A 14,631-nucleotide genomic window follows, 5' to 3' on the forward strand; every position below is an offset into this window, starting at 1 on the left:
CCTGATATCCTACTTTTAAATTCACCATGGAAAACACAGATTTCCTTTTTCTTTATTTCTGGCTAACATGTATTGATTGCATCATTGGTGGGATTCAGCGTGATATTTCCTTGCATGCACACAGTGTGCCCCAATAAACACAGCTGCATAGTATCCACCCTCCCCGCCCTCTAACAATTACTGTTCCACATAAGGCCAACTGTTTTGCTTCCACATGACAGGGAACATGTGGTACTTGTCTTTCTGTGCCTGACCTGTTTCACTCAGCAGAATGTCCTCCAGTTCCTCCCATTTTGCTGCAAGTGACAGGATTTCATTCTCAATGGCTGAAGAATATTCCAAGGTGTATAAACACCACAATTTCTCTGTCCACTCATCTCTTGATGGGCACCTAAACTGGTTCCATACCTTGGCTGTTGTGAACAGTGCTGCCGTAAGCATGGCGTGCAGGTGTCTCTGAGTGTGTTGGTTCATTTCCTTTGGGTATCTTCCCAGAAGTGGGATGGCTAGATCACATAGCAGGCCTAGGTTTGGCTTTGAGGGATCTCCAAACTCTTCTCAGCAAGGGCTGGACCAATTTACATTTCTGTGATCCCTACAGAAGAGTTAGTTCTTCTCCTCACCCTCACCTGCATTTACTATTTTTTTGGTTTTTGAATAATGGCAAGTCTAACTGGAGGGAGAGGATACTTAGTTTTAGTTCTCATTTGGATTGAGCAGTTTTCATACACTTGTTGGTCATTTGCATTTTTTTCAAGAAGCTTCTATTCAGATCACCTGCCCGTATTTTAATTGGATTATCTAGAGATTTCCTTATTGATTCCTCATATATCTGGATGTTGATCCTTTGCCGGATCAATAGTTGGCAGCTATGTCCTCCTGTTCCATAGATGCTCTCTCCACTCTGCTGCTTCCTTTGCTGTGTAGAAGCTTCAGAGTGTGATATAGTCCCATTTGTCATTCTGTTTTTGGGGGGTCTTGTCCAAATAAATTCTTACCTGTAACAACATCTTAAAGTATCTGCATTTTCTTCTAGTAGTTTCAGAGTTAAGGGTCTTACATTAAGATCTTGAATCCATCTCAAGTTGATCTTTGTACAGGTGAGAGATCGGGGTCAAGTCACAATCTTCTGCCTGTGGATAACCAGTTTTCCCACACCATTTTAAAGAGGCTGCCCCTCCTCCACATGTTTCTCTGGCACTTTTGGCAGGAGTCCGTGGGTAGTAGTTGTGTGAGTTCATTTCTAGACACCAGTCCCATGCTGCTTGGTTACTGTGGCTCTGCAGCATGTCCTGAGCTCAGGTATTGTGATGCTCCAGCTCTGTCCTTTTTAACTTAATGTTGCTTTTTATATTGAGATCTTTTTTGCTTCCATATGAATTTTAGGACTATTTTGTCTAGTTCTGTGAAGAATGTCATTGATATTTTGATGGGAATTCCATTGAGTCTGTATATTGTTTGGGGGACTATGGACATTTTAACAATACTGATTATGCCTATCCATGAACATGGAAGGTCTTTCCATCTTCCTGTGTCTTCTTCAGTTTCTTTCTTCAAAGTTATCTATAGTTTTCACTATAGAAGTCTTTCACCTCCTTAGTAAGATTTATTCCTAGATAGTTTATTCTTTTTTGAGGTTACTGTGAATGGGATTGTTTTCCTGATTTCTTTCTGAACAGATTCACTGTTGGTATATAGGAAAGCTGTTGATTTTTGTATGTTGATTTTGTAACCTGCTACTTTGCTGAATTTGTTTATTAGCTCTAGCAGTCTTCTGGTGGAGTATTTTGGATCATCTAAGTAAGGGATCATATCATCTGCAAACAGTGATAATTTGACTTCTTCCTTTCCTATTTTTATCCCTTTTATTTCCTTCTCTTACCTCATTGCTCTGGCTAGACTTTATAGCACTATATTAAATAGGAGTGGTGAGTGAACATCCTTGTTTTGTCCCAGATTTTTAAAGGAAATGCTTTCAGTTTTTCCCCATTTAACTAGAGGTTAGCTTAGGGTTTTTCATACATAGCTTTATGATTTTTAGGTAGGTTTCTTCTATCCCTAGTCTCTTCAGTATTTTTATGATGAATGGGTGTTGAATTTTGTCAAAGGTTTTCTCTAAATCTATCTAGATGACTAAGTGATTTTTGTCTTAATTCTATTTATGTTATGAATTACATTTATTGATTTGCATATATTAAACCATCCTTGCATCTCTGGAATAAAACCAACTTGGTCATGGGTTACAATATTCTTATTATGTTGTTGAACCCAATTTGCTAATATTTTATTAATATTTTTACATGTAAGTTCATCAGGAATATTGGTCTGTAGTTTTCTTACCTCAATGTATTCTTATCTGGTTTTGGTAGGAGTGTGTTACTGGTTTCATAGAATGAATTTGGAAGTGCTCCATTCCTTTCTATTTCATGGAAAAATTTGAGAAGCATTAGCATTAGTTCTTTTTTAATGGTCCAGTAGAATTTGGCTGAGAATCCATCAGATCCTGGGGTTTGCTTTATTGGAAGATGTTTTATTATTGCTTCTATCTGATTGCTAGATTTTTGGTCGTTTGGGTTTTCTATGTCCTTCTGTTTCAGTTTTGGCAGACCATATTTTTCTAGAAATATGTCCATTTCTTCTAGATTTTATAATTTATTGGTGTTTAAGTTTTCAAAATAGCCTGTAAGGATCCACTGGTTTGCTATGATATCTGTGGTGATTTCTCCTTTTTCATCTCTAATTTTAATAATTTGAGTCTCCTCTCTTTTTCTTTTAGTGAGTTTGGCCAAAGGCTTATCAATCTTGTTTATCTTTTCAAAGAACCAACTCTGTTTCATTGATCCTTTGTGTGTATGTATGTTATAGTTGGACACAATACCTATATTTATTTTATTTATTTATTTAATTATATGTGATGCTGAGGATTGAACCCATCACCTCACATGTGCTAGGCAAGCGTTCTACCACTGAGCTACTACCCCAGCCCCAGATCCTTTGTATTTTTTTTTATTCTCAGTTTCATTAATTTTGGCTCTGATTTTAATTAGTTCCTGTGTTCCACTGGTTTTGAAACTGATTTGTTCTTTTTTAAGGGCTTTGAAAGACATCCTTAGGTTTATTTTGGATCTTTCTGGTTTTCTTTTCTTTTCTTTTTAATTGTAGATGGACACAATACCTTTATTTATTTATTTTTATGCAGTGTTGAGGATCGAATTCAGTGACTCACATGTGCTAGGCAAGCACTCTACCACTGAGCTACACCCCCAGCCCTCTGATTTTCTTATATAGGCATTCATAGCTATAAACTTTCCTCTTAAAGCTAATTTCAGAGAGTCCCAGAGGTTCTAGTATGTTGTATCACTATTCTTGTTTAAGTCTAAGAGTTTTTAATTTCTCCTTTGATTTCTTTTGTCACCCATTCATCATTCAAAAGAGTATTGTTCAATATCCGTGTGTTTTTATAGTTTTTGTAAAGGGTTCTGTCACATTGAGATATAATCAGATGCAAGGAATTATATCCATTTCTGTATTGCTAAGAGTTGCTTTGTGCCCTATGTAGATGAGAAACTCTTTTTTTTTTTCAGAGTAGAAATTAGAAGTTTATTAAAGGACAGCAGAAAAGACTTCTCCTGGAGGAAGAAGGGGACCCAAGAGGTGGAATCCATGGAAGTGCAGTTTTTTCCCCTTTTTATAGTTCTTTCAGTGATGGAATGTAGGTTGGAAGGCCGAGGGGTGGGACACAGGTGGGCCAAAGAAGTAATCTGGGCAGGAAGGACTTCATTAACATTTCTTTGGGATGGGCTATCTTTAAATCTGCTGGGGCTGTTCATTAACATTTATCATAATTTACTATCCTTGCCCAAATTAATGCACTGGTACACCTAGTGAAATCTTCTCAGGCTACCCAGTTCAAAAGTTGATGAAAAAATAAAACTAAATGATTGGGAGTTACTTGCTGATTTGGAAGTAGCGTTCTTTAATTTTCCACCCTAAGTATTTAAGTTCTCTGGCATGAATTATCTGAAATCATAAACTAGGTCTTGAAGGGAGAAGGGGGTATGTACTTTGATTGGCCCAAATTCTCCTCCTGGCATCTCCTGGAGAGGTAATATATTTGGTTTGCCTGTTGGGGCAGATGCAGAGAGGCCAGCAGATGGAGATTTTGTGGGTCCTCCTGATTCTTTTTTCCTCAGTGAGTCCCCAAGATTTTCTCTCTTCATGGCAGATATCATAGCTAAGTCTACTTTACACTGTTGGCATAATTTAGGATTTTCCCTTAGAGCAAAGAAAACCTGAACATATGGCACCTCACACCATTTCCCTTCCTTTTTGCAAAATTTCTCAAGCTGTAAAATTGTATTAAAATTGATATTTCCCTCTGGTGGCCAGGTTTCTCCATCAGAGAGTTTGTATTGAGGCCAGGCCAAGAAAATGAGGCGCTTTTTCTTGAGCATCTGAGGGTCAAATCTATCCCAATTTTTCAATATGCAGACTAGTGGTGCACCTGGCGTATTGGAGAGAGAGAAGCTCCCATCTGAGTGAGAAGAAAACAGGACTCAGGCGCCCACGCCGCACTGGAGAAGACTGTTCTCATTAGGGACGTCTCCCTAAGCTTGAGCTTCCTAAACGGTCCAGAAAACCCGTCTCTCACCTTGCTTTGCCAAGGGGTTTCTGGTCCCCTTTGGCAAAGTGCTAGGGTCTCAGTTTGCCCTGTGCCAGAGACCCTGGGAGGATTCACACGTAAGGGCATTACTGCTTATCCTCCCAGCCACTAAAAATCCATTGCAAAAGAGAATCATGGGCTCTTTTGTTGCCTTTGCTCTGTAGACTAAAGGAATCGCCTAAGGGTTAAGGGATATCTACTGGTTGTAAGGTAGCGCTTTCTATCAGAGAGATTACCGGAGGAGTTGATTCTAAAAATGCCTCTCTAGCAGCTTAAAGAGAACACAGCACATTTTAAACATCAGAGAGATAAAAAAGACTAGTGAAAGTTACCTATGCATCTTAGGGAACCTGGGCAGATTTTACTAATTATCCCATGCCTTTCTCTCAGTCCTACAATCTGAATTGCTAACATTTCTGACCTGCGAAGGAAGGGGAGCATCCAGGAGGGAATGGATGCGGGGTTGGGAGTGTTGCGTAGCCCATACAGAAGCAAATGTGATTGGGGCTTTCCCTCAGTGCCATTCATCTACGGATCACCCTAGATACCCCTGAGGGCTGTCGGGAGGGGGCTCAAGAGAAAGGAACCTTGGGAATACGTCTGAGTGTAGCCCAGACCGAAATTCCGCAGTTGTTCCAAACTCCTTCCTCCACCTCCACGCATCCGAGGCAGATTGGGATTCGAGACACTGTGTACTCATGCCAATTGCTTTCTGGGCCCAGACAGAAAAGTTGGAAGCGGCTTTGACAGAACCCAACATGCCTGCTCTGTGTTGAACAGGTGATTGAGAGCTGCCTAGGCCGGGAAACCTCTCACCGGAGTCTTGAAGAGTGGCGACTGCACTAATTGCGTTTAAGTAGCCGTCGGGTGCCCACCTTACCCTCCAGAAAGAAAGAGAGAGAAAGATGCACCTCCAGGCGTGGGGTGCGTGGAGAGACGCTTACCTCGGTGTAGAATCTTGGTAGGGAACCTCCAATATGTTACCACTGTTGACCAGTGACGAGTCCTTGCTTCCCCAATGTTGAAGAATAACACCAGAGAAGCACGCTGAGGCAAGGTCAGAGTAGAAATTAGAAGTTTATTAAAGGACAGCAGAAAAGACTTCTCCCGGAGGAAGAAGGGGACCCAAGAGGTGGAATCCAATGAGAAACTCTTGAGCATTTATCCATGACTATCTGAGTAGAAGTGTAGAATGAGGGATTTTGTCTCTTAGGCTAAGATGCTGGGATCACAACTCTGTGATCTTCACTTGGGAGTTTATAAGAAAAGCACATTCTTAGCTGGGCATAGTGGTGCCCACCAGTAATCCCAGTTACTCAGGAGGCCAAGGCAGGAGAATCACAAGTTCAAGGCCAGCCTCAACAACTCAGCAAGGCCCTAAAGTAACTTAGTGAGACCCTGTCTGTTAGCACAAAAGGCCCAGGCTGGAAGCAAACTTCACAGATCAGCTCAGCACAGCTTTTATTCAGGAACGAAGTTATATTCAGGAATGGACTGACACCTCTGATGGAGTCACTTTCATGGTGGAAAATGAGCCACTGACTGTGGTGAGCCGCTTCTGCCGTTTCTGCAGACTATGGTCGCCATTACAAGATGACGCTGGCTCCGCTGTGGTCTGTGACAAACAACTCCTTATCTGGGAAAGTTGGCACATGATTTTTCACCACCCTGTGAGAAAGCTCCACGCGGCAGCTTTGCATTGGGGCTTGGGATGCTTTATTAAGGCTGGGAGGGGCATCCGAGAGGAAGAAGAAGAAATATCAAGGACCTGAATAAACTGCTGAAAGAAGATTCCTGAGTTGCGTCTTCCTTGCGGGCAAGGGGTCGCGACAAGTGGTGCCGAAACCCGGGAACCAGAACTTTCAGCAGTCAGGGGTGGTGCACCGGTTAGTCCCAGGTAAGTGGGATCCGCGATCAAAGCGGGGTTAGTCCCTAGTAAGTGGGATCCGCGACCAAAGCGGGACAGCTCCTCTGTAATGAAAGAGAGAGCCTTACATTTTATTGCAGCTGCACTGTGTACTTTCGCTCCTACTTTCGCTTTCTTTTTTTTGTGCTTCCTTTGTTGTTGTGTCATGGGTGCCGCATCTTCAAGTCCGCTTCTCCTGGCCCTAGATGGCCTGTTACGTTCCAAGGGACTGGAAGTGAAACATAGTACTTTACAGAGATTTTTACAGAAGATAGATATCGCTGCACCGTGGTTTGCATTTTCGGGCAGCCTTACTGTGCCTAGTTGGGATAAATTAGGCAAAGATCTTGACTTTGCTTCTGAGCAGGGCATATTAGAGGGTGGGGTGATACCCCTTTGGAAAATGGTCCGTGGTTGCCTTACAGATGGTAAATGCCAGGAAGCTGTGAGTGAGGGTCAAGCTATTCTTGAGCAACTGCATGAGGAAAAATCTGAAGGATCATGTAGTGAAGTGGCAGAGAGTATTAAAAGTAACAGTAGTGAGAAGACAAAAGAGCCTAAAGATAAAAATAGGAGAAGGCTCTACCCAGACTTGACCGAATTAAAAACGCCTGAGAACACAAGCGACTCAGAGAGTTCTGAGGACCTTGATATATTGTTACAACAACTACATAAGATAAAAATGAAAAAGAAGAAAAAGGAGACACAGGGCACGCAGGCCTACTGTAAGAAGGGGAAGGGAGTTAACATCGGTCAACAAAACTCTGAGGAGGAGGAGGAGGTAGAATATCTAGAAGAAGATATGGTGCCGATTGCCCCACCTCCGTATGTGGGGGGGAGCCAAGGTGCCGGGAGATCTTTTCATGCACAAGTTTGGAGGACAGTTAATACAGATATGGGACTTGCATACCCTGTATTTCAGGACAATAACAGGGGAAGATATCATGAGCCTTTAGACTTTAAGCTAATTAAAACCTTGGCAGAATCTGTCCGCACTTATGGCATAGATGCCGCTTTCACTCTCACTCAGGTGGAGGGACTTACTAGATTTTGCATGACTCCCTCAGATTGGGCTAGTCTAGTCCGCGCTTGTGTTTCCCCAGGGAAATATTAGGAGTCCAAAGTTGGCTGTTTAATGTTTCTGGCAGTACCCAAGACTCGGAGCGAGGTAGGAGGCTTAAAATTTCTGCAAATAATTCACAATTATCTAATGCTACATTACCCTCCGCAGCAGTCTGTCTCCAATCTCCGTTCCTGTTTCTTTTGGCTAATGTTACATTACAGGGGATGCTTAATTGCTCTAATATTACCTGTTATTTGTCTGAGTGTTGGAATGGATCCTGGCCTATGGCAATGGTTATGAAAATTCCAACTTTTGTCCCGATCCCGGTTACTGCAGATCCAGAGTCATTTCCTGTTGTTGAACTGATTAGAGCCCGTAGAGATTTTGGAATTACGGCAGCTATAGTGACAGCTGTGGCAGTGTCTGCTGCTGCAGCAGTTACAGCTGGAGTAGCCATGGCCAGCCAGGTACAAACTGCTGCCACTATTAATCAGGTTATTCAACAAACATCCACCATACTTGAATCTCAAAGTAGAATTAATCGACACATTTTATCTGGGATTCTGGCTGCTAATCAAAGGATAGATCTGCTTCAAGCTCAAGTTGAGGAATTGTCTGACCTAGTACATTTGGGTTGTGTTGACCAACGTGCACATTTATGTATAACCTCTGTCAGATTTAATGATTCCAGAAATGCCTCCCGCATCATCGGAGAGTATCTATCCGGAACCTGGTCCATGGAAGCAGAAAACTTGATCCAGTCTCAACTAACTCAGATTGCTGTTCTGAATAGCACCCGTGTCGATCCTGTGACTTTGGGTCAATTCACCGATTGGATATCTTCTGCTTTTTCCTTCTTCAAAGAGTGGGTGGGAGTAGGCATTTTTGGTGCAATGTGTTGCTTCAGTGTTGTACTCTGTTTGTGGCTTCTCTGTCGCCTTAAGGCCCGCAGTGCTCACGATAAGGCTATGATCATACAAGCTCTTGCAGCTTTAGAAAATGGCAACTCGCCTCAAGTCTGGCTTGCGCATCTTAAGCAGTAAACCTTTGTCATGGTCGTTACACCCCAAGTTATTATAACATTGCACTGGGATCGACATGACTTTCCTTGTTATTCTCTTAGTGTTGGAAAGCCCTTGCACTCTGCCGGTCTTACTGCCATTGCACGCAGATGGGTTTCCACACTAGTACTTTTCTATTGCCTTGAAGTTCGTGCCTTTCTTTCAGGGTGCTGTCAACTTGTTTGTCATTATAAACAGCCACAGTTCAGCCTCAGCTATCCCCCTTCGTCCACCATCGTCACGATACAGGATGCGAGGCAAGGCACTGCACTTGAGTGATCCTTGACGAGGACCTCAAGGAGAGCATGTCCTATTGCATGCGGGTTAGACGCGTTCACGCCCCGCCCCACGAAAAAAGGCGTCGGCTGATATGGCTTCAGATCTGGGGAAGGCGCCTCCTTAGGACTAAGTCATACTATGCAGCCACTTCTGCACAGTGGGATAGGACCTCTACTCTCGCCTGTATTGTTTTAAGAAAACAGAAAAGGGGGAACTGTGGTGAGCCGCTTCTGCCGTTTCTGCAGACTATGGTCGCCATTACAAGATGACGCTGGCTCCGCTGTGGTCTGTGACAAACAACTCCTTATCTGGGAAAGTTGGCACATGATTTTTCACCACCCTGTGAGAAAGCTCCACGCGGCAGCTTTGCATTGGGGCTTGGGATGCTTTATTAAGGCTGGGAGGGGCATCCGAGAGGAAGAAGAAGAAATATCAAGGACCTGAATAAACTGCTGAAAGAAGATTCCTGAGTTGCGTCTTCCTTGCGGGCAAGGGGTCGCGACAACTGACCAAAAGGGGAGTCTGTGCTTATATTGGTTACACTGAAAGGTGACTTGATTAATGAGTGTGTCAGTTTGGGCGCTCAGGAATTTGGGGTCTGTTTTACTGGGTGAGATGGGAGGTGGGGTCTGGGGTCTGGGATCAGTGGTCACTCAGTATCTGGGATTTATTTTTTACTGAGCCAGATGGAGGGTCTGGGGTCAGTGGTTGGTATCTGGGAAAGGATTTGTCTAGGGAAGGATCAATGTTTTGGCCTCTTCCCAGAGACTGTCATTTCAGATTCAATGGATATCTCCTCCCCAGGGCCTGTTTTGGTCCCTGGGGAAGAATATATTGGGAAAGGATTAATGTATTGCCTTCTGCCTCATTCCCTCTCCCTGGGCCACACTATTTTGGGGTTTGTCATTTTCCATATCCAACACTGTCTCAAAATAAAACATTAAAAAAGGGCTGGGGAATGTGACTCAGTAGTTAAACACCGCTAGATTCAACCCCCAACATTGGAAAGAAAGGAAGAAAAGAAAATCACATTCTCTAGCCCTACCCTAGAACTGCTGAATCAAAATCAAAGGAAGCAGAACTTGAGCCTAAGGCTCTTTTCTTTTTACTGGTGCATTATAACAATACAGAGTAGTGGGATTTGCTGTTGCATCTTCTTACTTGCACACAATATATGACATAACAGTGTGATCTGGTCAGTGTCCTCCCCTAGCACTGCCCTCCCTTCTCTCCTGATCCCAGTGTGTTTCAGGAAGCCCTCCTCAGGATTCTAAGGCTGCTATAGTGTGAGCCCCAAACCACTGGTCTTATTAGAACACAGAAATAAGGACTGAGAAACTGGAAACCCCCATCTTAAAACAGAGAGATTGCTAGATTTTTAAAGCAATCTCAACTGTTTCTCTTTTCAATTATATTAATATGTTCTCAGATCTCGCTTTAACTCATTTTCCTCTAATTTACCTTTTCATCTTCCCATGTCATTTCTAATTCTTTATTTCACCATGTTGAGTTCTTCAATGGTTTTGCCTTTAAAATGAGTCATATTTACCACTAGGCTCCATGGTGCACACCTATAATCCCAGCTACTCTGGAAGCTGAGGCAGGAGGATTACAAGTTCAAGGCCCACCTAGGCAACTTAGTAAGATACTGTCTCTAATTTAAAAAAACAAAAAACAAAACAGCGCAGGGATGTAGATCCATGGTAGAGAACCCCTGGAAGAATACCCAGTACTGAAACACACACACACACACATTTAGAATTAGAGATAGAAATTTGGGGAGATAGAAGGAAAAATATATGATAAGACTCAAAAGAGAAGATCCATGAACCACTGGAAGTGGTGAATGTCCAGGGAACATCAGAAGGTAGGGATCATAAATCACTGGAGGTGATGAACGTCTAGGGAACATCAGAAGGTAGAGACCATGAGCCACTGGAGGTGGTGAACATCCAGGGGACATCAGAAGGTAGAGACCATGAGCCACTGGAGGTGGTGAACATCCAGGGGACATCAGAAGGTAGGGATCATGAGCCTCTGGAGGTGATGAACATCCAGGGGACATCAGAAGGTAGAGACCATGAGCCACTGGAGGTGGTGAACATCCAGGGGACATCAGAAGGTAGAGACCATGAGCCACTGGAGGTGGTGAATGTCCAGGGGACATCAGAAGGTAGGGATCATGAACCAATGATATGGAAACTAGTGGATGTGAGTAGCCCAGTCTTCACCATGGCCCACCCTCGCCTGTCCTTGACGTGGGGCCCAAGCACAGGAAAACCAGCCCAGGAAAACCAGCCCAGCAATCAGCTGGTACTCTGCCTGAGGCTGTTCTTCCTGCTCTTGGGATGGCCCACATTCCTACTTATCCATGTCTTCCCTGCTTACCCCACAGCTGCTCAGGTGAGGTGCACACTCTCCCTTGAATATGTCTGCTTTCCCAAACAAATCTGTGCCTCTGGCTGAAGAGTCCTTAAGTTCATTTCTATAGTATTTGTCAAGAACCTACCTGTTCTGAGTTGCAGTCCCCTGTGGAACCTCCCAGACCTCCCTCACCCTTCCATCACACCCAGTGTGCAGACCACTGAGCCACCAACCTGGGCAGGTTCACCCAAGTGCTTTTCTTTCTGCCTTGCTATGACTTACTCAGTCTAAACTCCTATACTTCTAATCGATCAATCTCTCCCTCTCTCTCGTTCTTTCCCCCATCCATCCCCTCTTTTCTCCCCACTCTTTTACTTTTTTTGTGGGGGGGAGGCAGGTGCTGGGAATGAACCCAGAGCTACTTTATCACTGAGCCACATCCCAAGCCCTTTTTATCTTTTATTTTGAGACAGGGCCTTGCTAAGTTACCCAGGCTGGCCTTGAACTTACAATCCTGCCTCAGCCTCTCAAGTTTCTGGGACTACAGGTATGTGCCATCTTGCCATACTCAGCTTTTTTCGAAGACCAAAGAACATAAACTCAGTCTGCCTGTTGAACATAGGCCCCCTTCTTGGGTGGCTGGGAAATCCCCATGCGGTGAAGATTCAGGGGGCTATAAGGTGAAGGTTGAAGCCATCTTTGAGATTCAGAAGGAGCTATGAAGAAGCTCTCTGGTCTTTTCTTTCCAATTATTCTCTTCTTCTCTTTTCTCTGACACTGCAGCTTCAGGGTTAGCTATATGAGGTGTGCACTCTCTGCCTCTGTGACATCTGTCTTTGCTAAGGTCTGTTATCTTAATCCAGAGCTGGCATGTCAACTCTGTGAGCCATCTCCCTTGTTCACTTGACACCTGACTCAGAGGGCCCAGCTGTTCTGAGTCTTGGAGCAAGACATCGGCCATAAATTTTCTTTTTGGGGGGACAAGGTGGAGGGATACTGGGATTGAACTCAGAGGTACTTGACCACTGAGCCACATCCCCAGCCCTATTTTGTATTTTATTTAAAGACAGGGTCTCACTGAATTGTTTAGTGCCTTGCTTTTGCTGAGGCTGGCTTTGAACTCGTGATCCTCCTGCCTCAGCCTCCCAAGCCAATGGGATAACAGGCTTGTGCTACTGCACTGGCTGTAAATTAATTTTCTATTGAAGTTTACCTTATGCCAAAAATGGGTTCAGATCCCCTTAAAAACCTCACAAGTTCTTTGTGTCCTCATTATTTGTACAATTGTAAGTTCTCAAGAACACCTATGCTATTTGAGATCTCAGGAATATTATTTTCATCAGGACCCTGAAAACATAGTTCAGTAGATCCTGGGATTTCCAGGAATGCCTGGAAACAGAAAATGCGGGGGTTTGCAGAAGGCCTGAGTCTGGGCTGCTCATGCTGAGTCTAAGCGGCCTCCAGATGCAGGGACACTGATGACTGGTAGGTGGCAGTGTGGGATCGACTACCCATGCCACCACAAGCCCCAGGGCTCCTGGAGCACCGTGAGGATACAGTGTGGGACAGATCAAAGTCTCTGGAAACTTCCAAGGACTCCAGTAAAACTGGACTGTAGGAGAAGCATGCATCCGTCTCCTCTGAGAGGACCCATTCTCTCCCTTGAGAGTGTCGCCTTTCCCATTTACTATCTCTTCAATAAACTCATGTCTGTTAGTCAGAGCGACCTGTCTGAAATCTTTCAGACCTAATTGCAACAATCTGGGGTTTAAAGGAGGGTCTTTGCACAGCCTTAGTTTCTCAGAAAGCCCAGCTCTGTGCCAATCTTGCTTCATGGATTTTACTACTGCAATGATGTGCTGAAGGTTCAAGGCAACGCTTGTCTCTCGCCCACCAGTTCTAGTTGGAACTGATTTTTACAGATTTTATGGTGGCAAGCTTTGCTTCTGCCTATCCTGGCTCCCTGAGTCCTGGCATCTGCTCTGTGTAAAGGTCACCGAAGACTCCCTGAGGGCTGACTTGTGTTCTTCTTAACAGTCTGCATTTCTCCCACACTTAGCCATATTTGCTGAGGAATGTAACATTTCCTATTGGCTTTACTGAGTGGTCTCTGTAAATGCTTTCTAAAAGAAATCCAGTGGGGTTCAGATCCCCTTAAAAGCCTCACAAGGTCTTTGTGTCCTCACTACACAGTCAGGGCAGTCTGTAGACTGGCCCTCTCAACCTCATTCCTTTGCTTAGGTCTACCTAGGACTACCAGTTTTTACTCTCCACCAGCCTCCTCCCAGCCTTCCTTCCACCCTTCCTCCACCCTTTGCTAACCCTGTGCAGTCACTGTTACAATCAACCTTTTGTTGGGATTATAGCTTATGCTACCACACCTGGGTTCCACTTCTTAACACTATCGCATTGGGTTATAGGTTCCAACATAGGAATTTTGAAGAGACACATACATTCTAGTCAAAGCTGAGTCTAACCTCATAGGGAAAAAAAAACCCTGTGTCCTTTAATTATATCTACAGTTCTGGCAACAGAATAGGCACTTAAACAGTTGTCTCATGTGGCTAGGAGGCAGACAAGTATGGCAGGGGCTGCCAAAGTTCAAGTTCCCGTTCTTCCATTTGGTGGCTATGAGACCTAGAGCAAGTCATTTAGCTCTCTGGCCATCAGTTTCCTCATCTATAACATAGAACCAATAGTTATTTTCTGCCTAATAAATTTGTGGTAGGTATTAAAGGAGAGCATATAAATAAAATTTATCATAATGCCTAAGTAACTAGAAAAATTCTATAAATGTTGGGTGATGCTATATATTTATTTACAGGGATTTCTTAAATTTCTACAGAGAAACATTCAGGTTATAAATGAGACACAAGCAAATTAACATTTATTGAATATGTAATCTGTGCCTTATAGATTTATATGAACATCCTGAAGGCAGATAAATTAAGTCATTTACCCGAGGTGATAGAACTTCGTAGGCTCAGAAACTCTGCTTGCATAAGATGATGTGATAGTGATGAAACTATAAAGGAGACTCTGGCCTGAGACAGAGGTGACCAGACCTCTAGATCTCTTGTAGGTGTGTCTCACTGCTCTGTGCAGGCTCCTTCGGACCCCCGACTCCTCCCTGATTCCCTGCACTCTGCATGCAGACTGTTCAAGAAACACTATCCGTGAAACTTTCAAAGCTGGTAAGTGAGACTTATGGAGGACTACCAAAGCACAGGGACCACTGCAGTGTGTCTTGAAGTGAGAGAGGCCAGCTGGACACTGAACCCCAGTGGAGATGTGG

The sequence above is a fragment of the Marmota monax genome, unplaced genomic scaffold (assembly GCF_021218885.2).
Source record: "Marmota monax isolate L192 unplaced genomic scaffold, Marmota_monax_Labrador192_F-V1.1 WCK01_AAM20220418_F8-fsc00086, whole genome shotgun sequence".
Lineage (NCBI taxonomy): Eukaryota > Metazoa > Chordata > Mammalia > Rodentia > Sciuridae > Marmota > Marmota monax.